This window comes from Vombatus ursinus, unplaced genomic scaffold (assembly GCF_900497805.2).
Source record: "Vombatus ursinus unplaced genomic scaffold, bare-nosed wombat genome assembly UNPS02010461.1, whole genome shotgun sequence".
Classification (NCBI taxonomy): Eukaryota; Metazoa; Chordata; class Mammalia; order Diprotodontia; family Vombatidae; genus Vombatus; species Vombatus ursinus.
The window spans coordinates 9,488,815-9,508,706 of NW_020950239.1; the positions used below are offsets into that span (position 1 = coordinate 9,488,815).

Consider the following 19,892-nt stretch of genomic DNA (forward strand, 5'->3'; position numbering starts at 1 on the left):
GTGCCGCCGCGCCGTCGCGCCGCCGCGCTGCTGATGACGACGTGAAAATGGCGGATCTTTCGAAATCCAATCCCGGCCCCTGACATCCCGGCGGCGGCGGCGGCGGCGGGGGCCGCGGCAGCGGAGGGGGAGCCCGGCCGTGCCGCGAGCTGCCGGCCCGGGCCACCGGAGAGCCCGCGGTCCGAGCCGCCCGGAGGTGAGGCCGATGCGCCGCCGCCGCCGCCGGGCGGCCGCGGAGGGGGAGGGGAGCGGAGCGGAAGGGAACGGGCTGGAGGCCCCGAGCCCCGGCCGGCGGCGGCGGGCCGGGGGGCCGCCGGCCGCGTCCTGCGGGCCCGGGCGCCGCGGTCGGTTGGCTGGGGAGCGGGACTTCAAGTGCGCGGCGGGGGGGGGGGGCGCGGTGTCCGGGCTCCCCCCGGGCTCCCCGGACCTGGGTTTGAGCCGCTGACATTTGTGGTGCGCACAGCCCGAGCCCCCGCCCCGGGGCAGCCAGGAACCCCCTCGGGATGGAGAGGAGCCGGAGCTTCCGTGATGCGCGGTACCCGGAGGATCCCGACGCACCGCGCCCCGCTTTGCGCCTCGGAGCAGACTTCTGAAAAGCTCTGGGTCAGCTCTTGGAGCGTTTGTTTCTGGTGGTCCCAGAGAGCCTGCTCTGTTGCTTTCTTTTTCCTGAAATTCGGTTATCGCCGCTCTAGACTTGTCTTGGGTTTAGTCAGTAATTATACCTGGTCGGAAAGAATGTGTCCCAGTAGCTCCGAGTTCGGCGATATGGATGGATATTCTTTCCCAGTATTGCAGATTGTAACACCATGTTTGCCTGCCTTTTGTTAGTTGACTCTTGTCCGCGTCCAGTCTCAGCCCACGAGGAGAGGAATAATGAAGTGAAAAGCTAAATTACCTTTGGCCACTTAGGGTTAAATCCCACTTTTATTTATTTTATTGCTGCTCTTCCTTAGCTTAGAAAAACTGCGCTATAATTACCAGTAGTATGAGAATGCTTGGTATAGGACACCATAGGTGCACGACAAGAGAGGGGTGTACAGGAAACTGTCATTCTCTGATGTAGAATTTGCTTCTCTTTTTAAGGTGCCTTGCTTTTTAAATCTTGTTATTTCTGAGGGCATATTTTAAGTCGATGTTGTGGTGATGCTCCTAACTTAAATAAATAAACTTGGATGTGCTGATCAGAAAAGTTGAGGTGGAAACTGCGGAGATAATATGAAAAGAAAACAAACAAGTTATACTAAGTGTCCTATTTATTTTTGTGCGTAATATGTTATAAAATTTATTTTAAAAATATCCAAATGTGTGTGCATATATGTCATATACACATACATCTGGACATAAACTTTCTGTTTTTTCAATTTATTGATATTTATGAGCTTTTGTTATCTCTCCCATGAACAATTAAAAGGACAAAAAAACAAAACCTTGGCAAGTACACGTAGTCCAGTGAAGCAAATTTCTATTTTGCCTATGTCTAAAAATAAGTCTTATTCTGTATTTTAAATACATCACTTCTGGCAAGGAGGTAGGTAGCATGATTCATCTTCAGTCCTCTGGACTTGTGGTTTGTGGTTGTATTAATCAGTTCTAAAGTCTTTGAAAGGTTGTTTTTTTTATTTCTACATAATGTCATTATGTAAATTATTCTAGTTCTGTCACTTCATTCTACCTATCTGACTGCTCCTCAGATTCCTCTGCTGGATCTTCATCCAGGTCCTGGGGCTCTGTCCTGGGCCCTCTTATGTTATTGCACTTGGTTATCTCTTCAGCTCCCATGCATTCAGGTTATCATCTCTACGATGATTCTCAAATCTACTTATCAAGCCCTAAGCCAGGGGTGGGGAACCTGCAGCCTCGAGGCCACATGTGGCCTTGGTCCTTGGGTGTGGCCTTTAGACTAAGTCCAAGTTTTACAGAACAAATCCTTTTATTAAGGGGATTTGTTCTGTGAAGTTTGGATTCAGTCAGAGGGCTGCACTTGAGGACCTAGAGGGCCATATGTGGCCTCAAGGCTGCAAGTCCCCACCCCTGCAACTCTCTGCTGACCGTCATCGAGTCCTGCATCTCCAACTGCCTGTCACACATCTGGAATTGAATGTCCTGTAGACATCTTTAATATGACCAAAAATTAACTCATCCTCCTTTTTCCCCCCAAAAAAATCTCCCCTCACATACTTCACTATTACTATCACTACCCTATTGACACTACCAACCTGGTCCCCCGGGCTCACAGACTAGGCATCATCTTCTGCTCTTTACTCTCATACCCCTCCCCCCCATATCCAATCTGTTGCCAGAGCTTATTGATTTCACCTTTGCCCTTTGAAACAGTCCTCTTCTCTCTTCTCACCTTGCCACCCCCTCCCGGTACAGACCCTCATCACCTCACAGCTGGATTGTTACAGTAGCTGTCGGTGGCTCTGTCTGCCTCAGGTCTTTCCCCACTGCCACCTGTTTTCCATTCAGCCACCAAAGCGAATTTTCCTAAAGCACAGGTCTGGCCATGTTACTCCCTACTCAGCAAACTCCAGTGGCTCCCAATTTTTGTATGTAAGAGCTCCTGATGATCAGGAGCAATCTTTTGCCTCTCTTTGTATCCCCAGCTCTTAGCACAGTGCCTGGCACATAGTAGGCACATACTGTTTATTGACTGACTATATTTTCCCACAGATCATAGAGGTCTTCCCAGTTTAGTTTCTTCTGAAACTATCTATTCCACCATTTCTGATGGCAGAATCTGTTTAGCCATTACCCAGTAGATGGGCACACCTTTAGTTTCCAGTTTGGAAATATGTGATTTTAATGGTGTAGGAATGTGTAAACTCCTGTGATCATTCCTAATGCCTCCCACTGTTTCTAAAGCTCCCACTGTTTCCTGGACATGTGGATAACTTGTGCCATTTCATCCTTGCTGGCACATTTGTAGCGATCCTTAGAGAAAACAGATAAAATGAAAGGGGAGTGGTAGCACCTCATCTCTTCGGCTCCTACTATGTTATTTGCAGGTAATACAAAGACAAAAATGAAAAGGTGGTGTCTCGTGATTGGCCGTCAAGTTTCAGAATTAAGAGAGAAACAGTAGGTATCCTATAGAGAGCAAGCTCCAGATTCAGGGAAGAACACCTTCATTCAAGTCCCAGCTCTGACACATTGTACCTGGGTGATGTTGGGCCCTTCCCTTACCTTCTCAGCGCCCCAGGCAACTCTGAAGGGCTTTAGGTTGGAGAGTAGTGCAAGGATCTGTTTTGATAGGCTAGAGGAAACTTCCTCACCTGAAGTTCCTTATGCCCAAGAAATTAAGGGTTCCGACAAATAAAAGTCCTGCCTCATAGGTCATAATTTAATGACTGTGACCATCATGTATAGTCTATGATATAGCTTTTCTTAGATTATTAAATTTTATAAATGAAGAGGTTTTGAGTTATAATTTGCTCAACACTCTGATGTGCTATATTCTACTAACTAGTATATGAAAAATTAGTTTTTGTAAAAGAAAGTTACACATTTTTATAGTAGGTCAGTCAGCTTTTGTTTTTCAAGGGCTGGCTTCCAGGCTCTTTATTAGGGGTTAGGGATACAAAGAAGCAAAAATAGCCCTAGCCCTCAAGGAACTCATAGTTTAATGGGGGGGGGGGGCAGAGAAGAGCAAACAGTGATGTGCAAACAGTAGGGTGAATTGGCAGTATTCTCAGAGGGAAGACACTAGCATTAGGCTATGGAGAGAATGTAGAATTTGAGGTTAAACCCAAATGACATTAGTGGCAGTACAAAACTCTAGATGGATAAATACTGGTTTTAAATGAACTTAAAATTACCATCTTCAACATAATATGCATCTATAAATTCGTTTTCCAGAAAAGTAGCATGCTAAACATTTTTCGTATCCGTTCTTCTTTTTCTTTTTCTTTTCTTTTTGTTTGTTTTTGGTGAGGCGATTGGGTTAAGTGACTTGCCCAGAGTCACACAGCTAGTAAGTGTCAAGTGTCTGAGGCTGGATTTGAACCCTGATTCCAGGGCAGGTGCTCTATCCACTGTGCCACCTAGCTGCCTTCATATCTATTTTTCAAGAAAATATTACCTTTCTTTTAAAACAAATTTCCTTTTCATTAAGAAACTTAAGAAATATCAGCAAAAATGAATTATTTCAACATACAAAGAACAGAAAAGAGGATTATATTTGAAACTGAGCTTCTGTTAACATTGAACTAGGTATTTTTAGTGTATATTAATTTTAAGGTAGGAAGAAAATGGCCCTGCTTGTCTTATGTCCTTTTCTGAACTTTTCTCTGCTGACTTGTAGGTTTTTTAAAGTATTTCATTGATATTCTTTTTCTGCATCATTATCTCTACTGCTCATTTTCACTCCCCAAATAGAAGGCCTCTCTGGTTTAAAAAAAAAAATGTATGTAGTCATACAAAACAAATCAACACATTGGCCTTCTCTGAAAATGCACATCTTTGTCCTCAATCTCTTGTCTTATCACCTTGCTGCTAAGAAGCGAATAGCATGTTGCATCATCAGAAAGAATAACTTGACATACAAATTTTAAGTAGTGTAAGAAGTGAGCGTCAAAAATTTTAGATGGAATTTTGATTATCAATGATAGTGTCTCTAAGCTGAAAAAGTTTTACAAACCTGATGTATCAGAAGTAGCCTACAGCTTCTCATCTACTTTGTTGGCTTTCATAGTGTGGTTTCATTATTTTGTTTGAAGTGTTGTGTTTCCTAGAACACGAAACTCACCCATTCCATTAAAATGGAGGCATAAAAACATTTCAAAGCCAAATAGAAATGATTCTTGAATTATCTGTGGCATCATTCCCCTTTACTACTCTGGATAGAGAGTTTAATAACTTGAACGTTGAAACCACCTTGCAGTTTTGAAAACAGATGTATGTATTGACATTGTATTACATTATATGTATTACATTACCTTTTTTGGGGGGGTTAATATAAACTGAGACCTGTTTGTCTTGTTTTCTTCATCATCTTACAGCATTTCCAGAACTTTAATTAAGTAACAATAAAAAAAATTGCAAAATTGAATTCTTGTAGTTTTATGTGGCAATATTGGAAGATAAAGTGGTATTCATCTGTTATGTAAATATTTTAAGATCAGCTGGTTGTTTAATAGGAGGGGCAGCCTGGTTTAATGGAAGAGCAAGTCAAGAAAGACCTGGGTTCAAATCTTGCCTCCAACTCTTACTAACTTTGCAAAGAAATTTTTTTAGAAAATGAAAAAAAAAACAGCACTCATGATTTACTATGTGGAAAGAATGAGGAGTACAAATAAAAAACAAAAATAGCTTCTGTTCTCAAGGCACTTACATGCTTATGGGTCAGACATTCTTAACTTGGGGTCTATGGAATTAAAAAAATTTTTTTTGATAACCATTTCACTATAATTGTTTTCCTTTGTAATCTATGCATTTTTGTTTTCTGCACTTAGAAATATTCTTAGTTGGAATGCATGGGCTTCATTAATCTGCCAAAGAGGTCCATGATACACAAAAGGTTAGGAACTATATTAAGGAAAAGTATCCATTTATTTCTATGATTTCAAGAGTTTTTAATAAAAAGGAGTATTGGATTTTCAGCATCTATAACTATCAGTCATAGTTTTTATTATTTGTATTAGTGACATGATTCATTATGTTTGTAGTCTTTATGTTGAACCAACTCCACATTTCTGTTAACCCAGTCATTGCATATCATCTTTCTCATGGTGTTGTTATAGCCTACTTGCTAATATTGGATTTTAACATATTGCATCAGTGTTCATTTTTGGATGTTGGTCTCTAATTTTCTTTTTCTGCTGTCTTTTCTTAGTTCAGATATGAAGACCATACCTGTATCGTTGAAAAGGATTGAAAGGGTACCTTCTGTTAAAAACTCTAGAAATCATAGAAATAAATAGATTTCCTTAGTATAGTAAATACTATTTATCTAAATCCAAGAGCAATCATTATATGTAATGGAGAAAAGTTAGAGGCCTTTCAGGTAAGATAGGGATAAATCCAGGATTACCATTAACCCCACTACTGTATGAGAGCATTAGAAATGCTGGCTTCAACAATAAAATAAGAAAAAGAAGTTGAAGGAATAAGCATAGGCAAGGAGAAAGCAAAATTACCTCTTTTTGCAGATGATATTTTGATGTATTTAGGGAGTTAACTAAAACTCATTGGAATAACTTCAGCACAGTTTCAGTATATGAGATAAATCTTCATAAATCATCATTATTCCTTTATATAGCCAATAAAACACAGCAAGAAGAACTAGAAAGAGAAATTCCTTTAAAAATAATTACAGAAACTATAAAATGTTTGGGAGTGTATCTTTCAAGATTCACCCAAGGACTCTATGAAGCTAACTATAAAATACAGAAATAAAGACAGACCTAAAAATTGGAGAAACATTAATTGCTCGTGGGTAGGTAAAACTTATATAATAAAAATACCTAAAGCAATTTCCTTACTCAGTTCTATACTAATACAATTCCCCGAAGAATAATTTATAGAGCTACAAAAAATAACAAAATTCATCTGGAGGAACAAGGTCAAGAATCTTGAGGGTGATAGTAAAACGGTAGGAAGGAAGGAGCTTTATCTGTTTCAGATCTCAGATTGTACTACAGAGGAATAATCATGAAAACAATATGGTACAGGTTTAAAAAGGGATTGATTTGTGTAACAGGTTTTCTATGGAACAACATGAGGTCGACAAACATGGTAGTATAGTGTTTTACAAATCTAAAGATGTTACTGGAGAGAGTGACTGTTGGACAGTAATCACTGGGAAAGCTGGAAAGCAGGCTGGCAGAAATTAGATTTAGATTCAGCTCCTCACACCATGTACCAAGATAAATACCAAATGGAAACACGACAGATATAAAAGTCATACTATAAACAAGGAAGGTATTTCCTCTTTTTGGATCTGTTGAGAGGGGAAAAGTTCATTATGAAATAGGTAATAGAGAGAGTCACACAAGATAAAATGGGTAGCTTTGATTATATAAAATTTAGATGTTTTTGCACAAACAGATCTAATGCAGTAAAAATTAGAAAGTAAACGTAACTGGGAAAAAATCTTTGGAACAAGTTTCTCTGATAAAGGTCTTATTTTCAAGATGAGTAAAGAACTGATTTAAATGTGTAAAACTAAAAGCCATTCCCAAGTAAATAAAGGGTCCAAATAGGCAGCTTTCAAAAGAAGGGATACAAACTATTGACAGCCATATGAAAAAATTGCTCTACTAATTAGAGAAGTACAAATTAAAGCAACTTTGAAATTCTGTCTCATATCAGTCTGACTGGCAAAGATGACAGAAAAAGAAAATGACATGATGGAGAGCTGTGGGAAAGCCGATCAGTGCACCATTGGAGTTGTGAATTGATCCAGCCATTCTGGAAAGCGATTGGGAACTGTGCTTAGAAAGACCGAACTGTACCATGTCTTTGATCTAGTTATTCTACTACTAGGTTTATACTCCAAGGAGATCAAAGAAAGAGAAGAGGAATCTGCATGTACAGAAATACTTATAGCAGCTCTTTTGTGGTGGCTCCAAATAGTAAACCAAGGACCTTTCTTCCTGTTGGGGAATGGCTAAACAAATTGTGGTATGGGAATGTGATGAAATAGTGTTATGTCATCAGAAGTGATGAAATAGATAGTTTCAGGGAAGACTGGGAAGACTTTTTGTGAATGGGTGCAGAGTAAAGTGAGCAGGGTCAGAATAGTTCACACAATGACAACGTCAGAAAGCGGCTTTGAAAGACGTTAGAACGCTGATCCGTGAGCCATTAAACTTCAAGTTCAGAAAAATGACAGGAAAGCACGCCATTCACCACCTGTCAGTGAGATGGTAAACTTAGATGAAGAAAGAATCAGTTGATTTGTACATAGATAGTGGAGTTTGTTTTGTTGAATTATGTAGATATGTATTGAAATATTTTTTGGACATTTAATTTTAAATTTTTCTGAGTAGGAAGAACACATTTTTAAATTTAAAAAAATTTTAAATGTTCTTTTAAAAAGAAAGTTAAAGAATTATTGTAAAAGGGGAAAACATATAGGAGGTTGCAACTTTAGGATTGATGGAAAGAACCAGTGGTCATTATGGTGCAATGGCAAGGCAGATGGCAAATGGTAATGCGTCTTCTTTAATTACCATAATAGTAGCTATCATTTATAAGGCACTTTAAGGCTTGCACCTTGCATATGTTATCTCATTTGAGCCCAGCAACACCCCTGGCAGGTATGTGCTATTATTATCCCCATTTAACAGATGAGGAAACTGAGGCTGAGAGCGATTAAGTGACTTGCTCTAGGGTCACACATCTGGAATGGTGAAAAGACTTTAAGGTCATGTCGATTAATGAACCAAGAAGTGTTAGTTGAGCACTTGCTACGTGCCGGTCATATGAAGAATAGTTGAAGGAACTGAAAAGAGTAGTAGAATAGGTATTCAGGTGTTTGAGGAGTTGTCCGGGGAAGGAGGGAATAGCCCTATCGTCCTGTGGAAAGCTTCCCACCAGAGCCACCATCTTTCAAATGCACGTGTTAGACAGCGTGGACCCCAAGGACATAAGCAGGGCTGTAGATCGAGAGTGCACCGTGGCAAATGTAGGTTTGATTTAAGGAAAAGTTGCTTAATAATTTGAGCTACCTAGCAGCAGAGCGGCTTACCTCAGGAGGTCAGTGGAGGCCTTCAAGCCAAGACTGGAGCACCACTCATTGAGTATCTGATAGAAGAGATTCTTGTTCATGTTAGAACAAGTTAACATCTGAACAACCTGGAGAATCTGTGATTTGGTTTGCAGCCTCCCCTGTTATGTTTTTTTGCAGTTAATAGTTGGAACTTTATAGGATATTACATTTATCCATAGTCAATTCATCTTTTTAGATCCCACCCATATTTCTAGCACTAGAAGCAACAAGTGTGCCAATTGATAAAAATATTATAATTTTACTTTGAAATAAAAATTTTCATCCTGTTGCTATTTTTTTTGCCTTGTGGTTAAACAAAAAAAAAAGATGCACTGTGTCACTCAGTGCAACTTAGGCCTTCAAGGTATTCTTAAATTCTGGGCCTGTCAAGATCTTTTTGAATGCTGACTCTATCGTCCAGTTTATCTGAGAGTTTGATAAAACTTGCTGTCTATGCCTTTTGTCTTTCATTGATTTCTAACAGCCGAAGTCCAAGGATACATCCTTTTGGTATTCCACTATAGCGTATTTTCCAAATTAATATCTAACCATTCATAAACTATTCTATAGGTCTGGTCATTCAACCAGATCCATATCCATATAATTGTCAAGTCCACATCTTTCTGTTTTCTCTACAAGAGTAACATTTTTCAAGTGCTTTGTTAAAATTTGTCCGGCTAGCGAAGGTGTACAAAAATAGGAAACGAGCTTAGTCTGGCCTGTCCTATACTGGATGAATCCATCTCTTTCTCTGCGCAACTTTTTTTCCTAGATATTCACTAACCATCCCTCCAATAATATCTTCTAGAATTTTGCTAGAATTTGAAGTCAAGCCCATAGACCTGTGGTTTGCAGACCTTCACTCTTTTCCATCTTTTATTAATTTTTTTAATTAATTTATTTTGAGTTATCAACAATCACTTCCATAAGCTTTTGAGTTTTAGATTTTTCTCCCCCTCCTTCCCCACCTCCATCCCCAAGATGGCACGCAATCTGATATAGGCTGTACATATACATTCCTATTAAACATTTTCACATTAGTGATGTTGTAAGAATTAGAACCAATAGGAGGAATCACCCAAAAGAGGAAACAAAACTCTAATAGAAGGGAAAAAATAGCAAATAGTATGCTTCAATCTGTATTCAAACTCCATAGTTCTTTCTTTGGATATGGATAGCATTTTCCATCATGAGGCCTTTGGAGATGTCTTAGATCCTTGTATTGCTGAGAATGGTTAAGTCTGTCAATATTAGTCATCACACAACGTGGCTGTTACTGTGTACAACGTTCTCCTGGTTCTGCTCATTTCACTCAGCATCAGACCATACAAGTCTTTCCAGGTTTTTCTGAAGTCAGCCTGTTCATCATTTCTTTCTTTCTTTCTTTTTTTTTTTAAGGCCGTTGGGGTTAAGTGACTTACCCAGGGTCACACAGCTAGTAAGTGTCAAGTGTTTAGTCTGAGGCCGGATTTGAACTCAGGTCCTCCTGACTTCAGGGCCAGTGCTCTATCCACTGTGCCACCTAGCTGCCCTCATCATTTCTTATAGCATAATGGTATTCCATTACATTAATATACCACAACTTGTTCAGCCATTCCCCAGTTGATGGGCATCCTCTCAATTTCCAATTCTTTGCCACCACAAAAAGAGCTGCTATAAATATTTTTGTACATGTGGGTCCTTTTTCCATTTTCATGATCTCTTTGGCATACAGCATTAGAAGTGCTGTTGCTGAAGCAAAGGGTATGCACATTTTTATAGCCCTTTGGGCACAGTTCCAAATTGCTCTCCAAAATGGTTGAATCATTTCACAACTCCACCAACAATGCATTAGTGTTCCAATTTTCCCACATCATTTCATGATGTTCTCTATCTCCTGTTTGGTCATGAATTCTTCTTTTCTCCATAAATCTGACAGGTAAGCTATTCCTTGCTTTCCCAGTTTGCTTACAGTATCAGCCTTTATATCTAAATCATGAACTCATTTTGACTTTATTTTGGTATATGGTGTGAGATTTTGATCTGTGCCTAGTATCTGCCATACTCTTTTCCAGTTTTCCCAGCAGTTTTTGTCAGATAGTGAGTTCTTATCCCAAAAGCTGGGGTCTTTGGGTTTATCAAATAATAGATTAGTATAATCATTGACTACTGTGTCTTCCATACTTAACCTATTCCACTGATCCACCACTCTATTTCTTAGCCAGTACCAAGCAGTTTGGATGATTGCTGCTTTATCATACAATTTAAGATCTGGAATGGCTGGGCCACCTTCCCCTGCATTTCTTTTCATTAGTTCCCTTGATATTCTGGACCTTTTGTTCTTCCAAATGAATCTTGTTATTATTTTTTCTAACTCTATAAAATAAATTTTTGGTAGTTTGATTGGTATGGCACTGAATAAGTAAATTAGCTCAGGTAGAATTGTCATTTTTATTATATTAGCTCAGTCTACCCATGAGCAACTGATGTTTTTCCAATTATTTAGATCTGACTTTATTTGTGTGGAGAGTGTTTTGTAATTGTGTTCATATAGTTCCTGGTTTTGGTTCGGTAGGTAGACTCCTAAATATTTTGTAATGTCTACAGTAACTTTAAATGGTTTTCCATCTTTTAAACACTGAGATATTTGCCTTTTACCTCTCTGGCTCCCCCTCACATTCTCCAAGAACGTTCAGAGATAAAGGACAGTGGCTCAAGTATCATATATCCTTCAGTTTTTTTCAGTACCCTGGTATATAATCAGTTTGGGCCTGGTGATCTGAACTCTTCAAGGCCAATTGGGTGTTCTCTGTCTTTCCTGTAAGAATGAAATCTCTTTAAGAGTGGGAATTCTTTGGATTTGTATCCCCCGTGCCTAGAAGGTGCTTAATAAATGCTTGTTGATTAAGTACTGCGTTTTCCTATAAGCCATTTTTATCCTCCCTTTTCCAATCTGAAGGTTGGCTTGTTTTTGGCAAGGAGAACAGAAGCAGGTTAAAGAGTTACCTAGTTCTGATTCAGTGGATCTCTGATATTATTAATGTGGCTATTCACTTCACTCACATAGATGGTAATTTGTCCAAACTTTTGTTCATGATCACTCCTACATTGCCAGCAAAGACTCTGTTTGTTTACCACACTAAGTCTTCATGTCAGTCTTTTTACATTTACGTGATCCATTATTCTTTGTTCTTACTGTATCTCTTACGTATATCTCCAGTGAAATCCTTTGTGGCATTTCTTGTGTAGGAGGTCTTCATTGGAAATGTATTGCAATTTATGTCTTTGAAGCTGTTTTACAGTCTGAGATTCTGTGATTTTGTACCTCTTTCAGATCCTGCTCTGCTGTAGGATCTCAGAACTTGTTTAGCTGTGTTTGGCATATGCCCACCTGCGGGCAGATTGATGTGTGTTACACCAAATGCTCTTGCTCAAGTGGACTAGATAGGAATTCAATAGGCTGTCATCACTCTAGTGTCTTCTGTGTGTTCAGGCTTGGGTAGGGATGTGCAACTGAAAATGAGGTTCTTTTACTCAAGAGCCTTTCACATTATCATCTTCATAACAGCCCTTCAAATTCTTGAACACAGCGACTCCCCTTCTCTCCCACACCCCCAAAGGCTTTTACTTCTCTTGTTTGTTACAACATAGGAAGTGAGAGAAAGGTGGAGGAAAATAAATTTTATTTTTAGGCTATACATATACGTTCCTATTAAACATATTTTCATATTAGTGATGTGAAATTACTTACATAAGAATTAGAACCAATAGAAGGAACCACCAGAAAGAGGAAATAAAACACAACAGAAGAAAAAAATAGCAAATAGTATGCTTCGATCTGCATTCAAACTTCATAGTTCTTTCTTTGGATGTGGATAGCATTTTCCATCGTGAGGCCTTTGGAGATGTCTTAGATCCTTGCATTGCTGAGAAGGATTAATCTATCAATATTAATCATCACACAACGTGCGATGTCACTGTGTACAACGTTCTCTTGGTTCTGCTCACTTCACTCAGCATCAGACCATACAAGTCTTTCCAGGTTTTTCTGAAGTCAGCCTGCTCATCATTTCTTAAAGTCCAATAGCGTTCCGTTACATTCATATACCACAACTTGTTTAGCCATTCCCCAGTTGATGGGCATCCTCTCAAACATAGGAAGTGAGAGGAAGGTGGAAAAAAATAATTTTTTAAAAAAATTGATTCTTCTTCAGTAACTGAACTGCTTGAAAATAAATATCCAGAGAAAATTCAGACTTCATAGATACTCCTATTTGACAGTACTTTGGTGCTTTATTGGATTTAAGGTTTTACTGATCTAGGTAGTCCTTCCACTAACATTTTGAAGCCCTGTCTGCTTATCCCGTGTAAGTATTGTCTATTTTTTATCTACATCCATATTGAAAAATAGTAAGGAATTACAGCATAGGAGAGTTGAAAGAGCACCAGATTTGGAGGCAGAGGAGAGGATTTGGGTTCAAATTCTGGATCTGCTAACTTAATATCTTTATGATGTATAGTAGTAACTTCCCAGGTTAACTTCCCAAGGCCTCAGTTTCCCCTCTGTCAAATGAGAGTATTGAACAAAATGGCATAAATCTGTGATAACTAGAACTAAATTGTGTCTAACCTGTAACAGAAAACAATAAGGGCACTTAAGTAGATTGGACACTGATATTTAGTAACAGAATAATACTCCATTAACTAAGCATTCTAACTCTACTTTCTCAGAAATATTATTTTCCCAAGCTGGGAAATAACATTGTAGGCATAACAATGTATTTAAGGACAGCTTTATAATTCTGCCTTTCATTTGTGGGATGATCTGTCTTTCCTTCCCTTCAGGCAAGGCTGCCGAAAGGAGAGGGGAACAGGAAGAAGAGTCCTACTTCTCTTGGGCTGGCCCCCTGCCTAGTGACATAAACGCTGCCAGGTCTTCAGTCCTATTGGCGCTGTCCAGCTCCCAGGCCAGCCCGTGCAAACCCAGAAAGTTCAGTTTTCCACTCAGCAGCATCTGTACCTGAGATGTGGATCTGAGAGCACTGGTACCTCTTGGCCTTTGCCCTGGTGCTGTAATCAATTGTCAGGTAGAGTTGGAGGGAACACAGTTTCCCCCAGATGGTGGTGACCAGACAGTCTCTGTTAACGTTAATTTTATTGCTAGATGTATCGTTGGATAACAGGGTCCGAGGGTCCTAGCATCTTAACCTACCAGAATTGGATCTGATCCTGTATTTTAAGGATTCTAGATTTCAGAGTAACTTTTTTCTGATATCTAACTTTTTCTATATAAAAAGTTATCTTTCTTGCAACTAGCTTCTAATATTTCACTTTTGAAAAATTGTTCTCAAACTTTTTCAATTTGTCATCATTTTATGCAAGTTAAAAGATATCTCATTTATTCATTAAACAAATATTTATTGAGCTTTATTGTATGTTGTAGGCATTGGGCTAGGCTCTTAGGAGACAGAGGGAAAAACAATTCCTACTCTCCAGGAGCTAACATTTTTATACATAGAGAAAGTAAGTACAAGTTAATTTGAGGAGAGTGAAAGTGCTAACCACCAGAGAATTCAGTTCTGCCCCTCCATGGCCCATGAAGGAAGTCTTGAAGGAAACCAGGTCTTCTAAGAGAGAGTGCCAAGGAAAGTGTATCCTGGCATGGGAGATAGAAAAGGGGATGGGATGTGGCATTTGGGGAGAACAGCAAAGGGCCAGCTTGGCTGGAATGGATAGTGAATGAAGAGGGGTGATGTGAAGTCAGCCTGCATTGTATCCTAGAGGTGATAGGGAGCCACTGAAGATTCTGTTAGCAAGATGGTTTGGCAGGGTTTTTTTTTGTTTGTTTGTTTTGTTTTGTTTTGTTTTGGCAGATAGATTGTGAGAGGGAGAGACTCTTAAGCCAGGAAATTATTTAGGAGGCATTGTTGTAGTTAGATAGTCAGAGGAGATATGAAGGGCTGAACTGGGATGAACTTCCTCAGCAAGAGGAAAGAGGATGATTCTGGAGATAATAGAGAAGTAAAATGGATCAAACTTGACAACTGGTTAACTCTATCATGACCAGAACCCCCTTTCCCCACCCTCACCCCCCCCATTCCTGAAAGGGAAGGGCCTTACTTGGCCCATGTATGTAGGCAGCCCCAAGCTTGCTTCACTTTCTCCCCTGCTCTGCTCATGTGCTTGCTAGCCACACTTCTGGGCCCTACCCACACCCCAAATTCTGAAACCATAATCCAATTAATACTGCCCTTGCTCCTACTACAGGAAAGGGTGAGCCAGTTTATCCCCCCAGGGGTCCGCTCTCTACCCCTGGAGCTTTCCTGGAGCCAGTTGAGGGTGAGGACCGTCTCTGCTTTTGTACGTTTAGCACAATTCTTGGCACAGATTAATTGTTTAATATAGGCTTTTTTATTCATTCACATGAAGAATGAGGGGAAGTGAAGAATAAGGGTGACTCAGTTTGGGAATAACTGGAAAGGTGCTGCTGCCCTCAGCAGAATAGAGAAGTGTGGAGGACAGGTAGGTTAAGCAGGAGGTGTTAACCTGGAGGCTGGGCACTTGCTTTTTAAAATGCTTTGATCATTGCATTTCAGTATAATTGGTTTACTTCATAATCCAGTGTACTTTGTATTAGGCATTTTAAAAATTATTCTGAGAAGAAGCCTGTAGTTTCTTGGTACTTGGATTGCTTCTTCCTGCCTACTCATAGTATTTTTCCTTTGAGGTAGAAGCTCTGAATTTTGTTGGCTGTGATGTTGCTGGGACTTTGTCTTTTGGGGATGGATTCTTTATGTTACCTTCTGGTTCTAAGACATCTGGGTAACTTTGATTTATGATTTCTTGAAATAGAGTTTTTCTGCTTTGGGGGGGAATCATGGTTTTCTGAGAGTCCAGTGATTCTTAAATCACCTTTTCTTGACCTGTTTTTTGGGTCAGTTGTTTTTGATATGTGATAGTTTACATTTTGTGTTTTTTTCCCCAGGCTTTTTATTTTGCTATAATATTTCTTGTCTAATGGAATCACTCTTTCTGTTTGGTCTCTTTGAGTTTTCAGGGAGTCCATTTTTGGGGTAAGGCTTACTACTTTCCCTTATGAGCTTCTTATCCTTCCATTTATTTCCTCTAGAGCTTTTATTTCATATTTTTCATTTCTTGCTTCATTTCATGTAGGTATTCATGAATCCTCATGGAAAATCATTTTTTTTTTCCTTTAAGTCTCTGCAGTTGTTATGCAATTACTCTTTCGTTTGAGGTTGAACTTTTGGGGATGTCTACAGCGGTTTTTCACACTGGTCAGTTCTTTACTCATTTCTTCAGCTTTCGTTCAGGGCCAGGCTTCACTCCCTGCCAGCCTTTGGGTGTGTGTGATGGGGTCGTGGGCACCACCTTCTTCACGAGGCCTTTCCAGGCCCATTTTCCCACCAACCCGGCCCCTTGTGTCCTCCTACCTTGTATCTGTTTTGGATGTGTCTGTATGTACATTCCGTTAGGATATTAGTCCTTTGAGGCTTGAGATGGTCTTGTTTTTGTTTTTATTTCCCAAGAAGGAAGCACAGTGGCTGGCCTGATGGATTAGTAACGTTGTTTAGAATTCTTTGTTAGTTCTTTATGACGGGCAGACAAACGTTGATTAAGTGCTCACTGTGTGCCCGGCCCAGTGCTAAGCTCTGTGGATACAAGTAAAACAGAAAGATAATCCTTGCCCTTGAGGATCTTAGATTTTAATGGGGGAAGACCTCAGAAGGGTCTGCAAAGGAGGGTAGTGGGGAAGGGAGAAGGTCCCTGTGCTGGAACGTGGCGGTGAAATCTTGAGTCAGAAGCACAGCCAGGAGGGCAATGAAACTTGGTTGGCCTGGGCCTGTCTCCAAAATGGACACCCAGGGAGGATCTCACCGATCATCAAAGGGGGCCAGTATGGGGGAGGGCTGTGTCAGGGTAGGAAGACTCCAGGTGCTAAGGGAAGTTCCAGGATGAGAAGGTGTCTGAGTTATGGAAGAGGCTGCATGTTTTTCCCCCTGCATATCTGGGACATTAGATGCAGTTCTTGAAATTACTATTTTTAATTTACATAAGGTCAGATTTCTTCAACAATTTTCAGTTTTGTGTGGACAGTGTAGTAAAGTGCTGGGCCTGTTGGACTGAGTTGGCTTCAAGTCAGTGATCTGAATTAAAATTCTGTCTGTGACACTAACTCTGTGACTCTGGGCAGATCTCTTAACCTTTATGTGCTCCAGGCAACTCCCTGGGTCTCTGTAGTGGTCTCTGTTGATGGAAGGAATTCTCACGCCAGGAGTTACCTGTGCTAACCAAATCACAGCACCTTCAAGTGCATTTTTTCCCGGCATACTGCTGTGCTCCTTGATTGTTTAGTCTTAAAGTCTTAAGAAAATTTAACCCAAGAAAAACTACAAAAATGAGATTGCATTTTGCTTTTCTGACATTTCTAAACTAAGCCTTTTTAATCTCCATCTTCTTTCAGTTTTGTTTCAGGTGTTGTACAGTGGCAAAGCCATGTTTTCCCAACGTTTGTCTTTGTTAATGAGACTTTGTTGGCAATAGCAGTTATAGTTCTTTCTGAATAACGATGTCGTGTTGTTTCCCTTTAGCAGAAAGTATTTATTAGGCACCAGACCCTGACTTTGCAAAGATAAAAATCAAACGGTCCCTCTTGGTTATCTTGCCAGGGGAAACAGTCCATATATGTGGAAGTAAACTAACTAGTCAACAAATCTTTGTCAAAGCTCCCATCTTGTGTGAGGCCTTGTGTTAAGAGTGGAGCCTACCAGGACAAAATTAAATATTCTCTACTCCCCAGAGAGCTTTCAGGCTAACAACACACAGACAGAATCTCTCGAGTGACTGAGTGGGTGCCAGCAATTTGAAAGAACTAGAAGTTGTCCCCATCAGTTCCAGGTTTTACTGAAAAGCAGGATACGTGGTTTGATTGGAAGTATGTCATTGCCAATAACACTTATCTTTAGACTGTCAGGGTGATGTTACTCATTTCTCTCTGGAGGTTTTTCTGTGGCCTTTGGCTAAAGCAGGTAGGCCCAGCCCGGCAAGAACTGTGTAGGCCTGCCTACTTGCTTTACCCTGAGCCTTGGAGGTTTCTCATCCTGGGTGTCTGAGATGGCTTACTGGACTTATAGATGAAATGTGACCATAAAACAAAGGTTTCCTGGATGTGGAGCTATTATCAAAATGTGACTTGAGCCCAATTTAATTGGCCTCTTGAATGAGTGAATAAAAAACTATTTATTAAACACATGCTCTGTACCAGGGAATTGTACTGGGGATACTGATACAAAAACTCCACAGGCCATCCTTAAAGAGCGCTCGCACACACACAGACACACACACACACACACACACACACACACACACTCATGGTAGTGGCAGCTGGGGAGAGGTTTTAGCTTGATCACATCTCTGGTAAGTAGGGTGAATGCTGACAATTTCTTTTCAGGAATGGTTGTGTAAATTTGATTTCTCCTCCCAGAGCAAAAGGTGGAAAGGAGATGGAATGAACTGGGGTTGGTTTGGAGCCAGCTAGTCAGGGTGAACTCCTCAGAATTAGGAGAGCACGATCCTAGGGCAGGTGAACGGATGGACTGGGCCGGAGAAGTGTGGCATTGTGGTGTAACAGCAGCTGACAGCATAGATTAGTGTTAGATTACTCTGTTACTTCTTTAGTATCCTTCTGGAGATGAGCATGTTATCTATGTGGTCATATGGGAGAACATTTTTCAGTTCTGTTGAGTAGATGACTCCTTTATTCTTAAATCACTTGAATTCATGTGTTTATATAATACCTCATCAGCATCTGTGAAAAACACAAAATGTTTCTGGGAGGAGATAAGTGAGATGACTTGTCACGTCCTAGGTATGTGCACATTAAGAAACAGTAAGACTGAGGTACAAGAAGATAAAATTGGCGTTAACCTCATCTGGTCCAAGGAAAAGACCAATTTCAAAAGTAAAGAACAGTGAAAGGAGTGGATTTTGCCCACAGGGCACACTAATGCACAGTTGGTAAATCTCTGAATTGGTTCAACTACTCTGGAAAGGAGTTTGGAATTATGCCCCTAAAGTCACTAAACTGTGCATAATCTTTGCTTAAGTCCATAGAAATCAAAAGAAAGAGGAAAAGAAGTCTATGTACAAAAACATTCATAGCAGTGCTTTTTGTTGTAGCAGAGAACTGGAAACAATCATTTGGGGAATAGTTGAATAAATTATACTATATGGATGTGATAGAATATTTATTACATTGTAAGAAATGATGAATGAAGTGGTTTCAAAGAAACCTGGGAGAGTTGTATGAATTAATGTAGAGTGAAGTGAGCAGAACCAGGAAAATGTTTTATTTAACAACATTGTCAAGAAAAACATCTCTGAAAGACTTAAGAACTCTGATCAAAGTGATGACCAGCCATGATTCCAGAGGTACTAAACCGATGGTGCCCAAGGAAATACACATTTTCATACATAGCTAACGTGGACGTTTATTTTGCTCAACTATTTGTTTGTTACAAGGATTTTGTTTTTCTATTTTCAGTTTGGGAGGGGAAGAAGAAGACTAGTAATAGGGTTTTCTTAAAGAAAGAAAAAAGGGTCATTGAGGCATTTACAGAACTTCAGAGAAGACTGAAGGAAAAGCAGACAAGCAACAAACTGGTGCATAAGATAAATTGACGGTGTCATGCACAGTCCCTGTTTTCTGTTCTACTTTGCCTATAGAAATGCACATTTTATTTGGCATTTGTTAAGTTCAGAATAACAAAAAAATAAAATTGATTAAAAAAAAACCAAACCCAACAACTGTGCCTACAGAATTCTGAGAAAAGAGTCCTGCCTTTTGCTAAGATTGCTGTGTCACCTCAGTCTGCATTTATGACTCAAAAGCCTAGGGCAAGTGGACCTAAGTCATATGGTTAACCTTCAGCTACCCAGGTGTTCATAAAAGTTTTTAATCAAATCAAAACCATAAGTTTCTCTTCCAGCTCAATTCAGTGTTCCCAGGACACAACCCTAGCTATTTCAGACGTGAATAACCTAGTAGTTACAGACTGATCATGATTCTTTTTCTTTTTATATTTTTTCCTTTAAATGAAATCAAGATTTAAGAATAGTTTAAGAAATAGACAAATCATGCAGGAAATCCATGCCAACTGAAGGCATGGGTCAAGGGGAGGAG

The 19,892-nt window shown here is 39.9% G+C and overlaps 1 protein-coding gene across 2 annotated transcripts in view; it reads left to right on the plus strand.

Annotated features, from left to right (window-relative positions):
* The first annotated feature begins 142 nt into the window (after window positions 1-142).
* Window positions 143-19,892, plus strand: part of LIN54 (lin-54 DREAM MuvB core complex component) — a 79,782-nt gene continuing 60,032 nt past the window's right edge. For both annotated transcript variants that reach the window (XM_027854631.1, XM_027854632.1), the window contains exon 1: window positions 143-196. The gene's annotated coding sequence lies outside the window, so the exon portion shown is untranslated. The remainder of the gene's footprint in view (window positions 197-19,892) is intronic.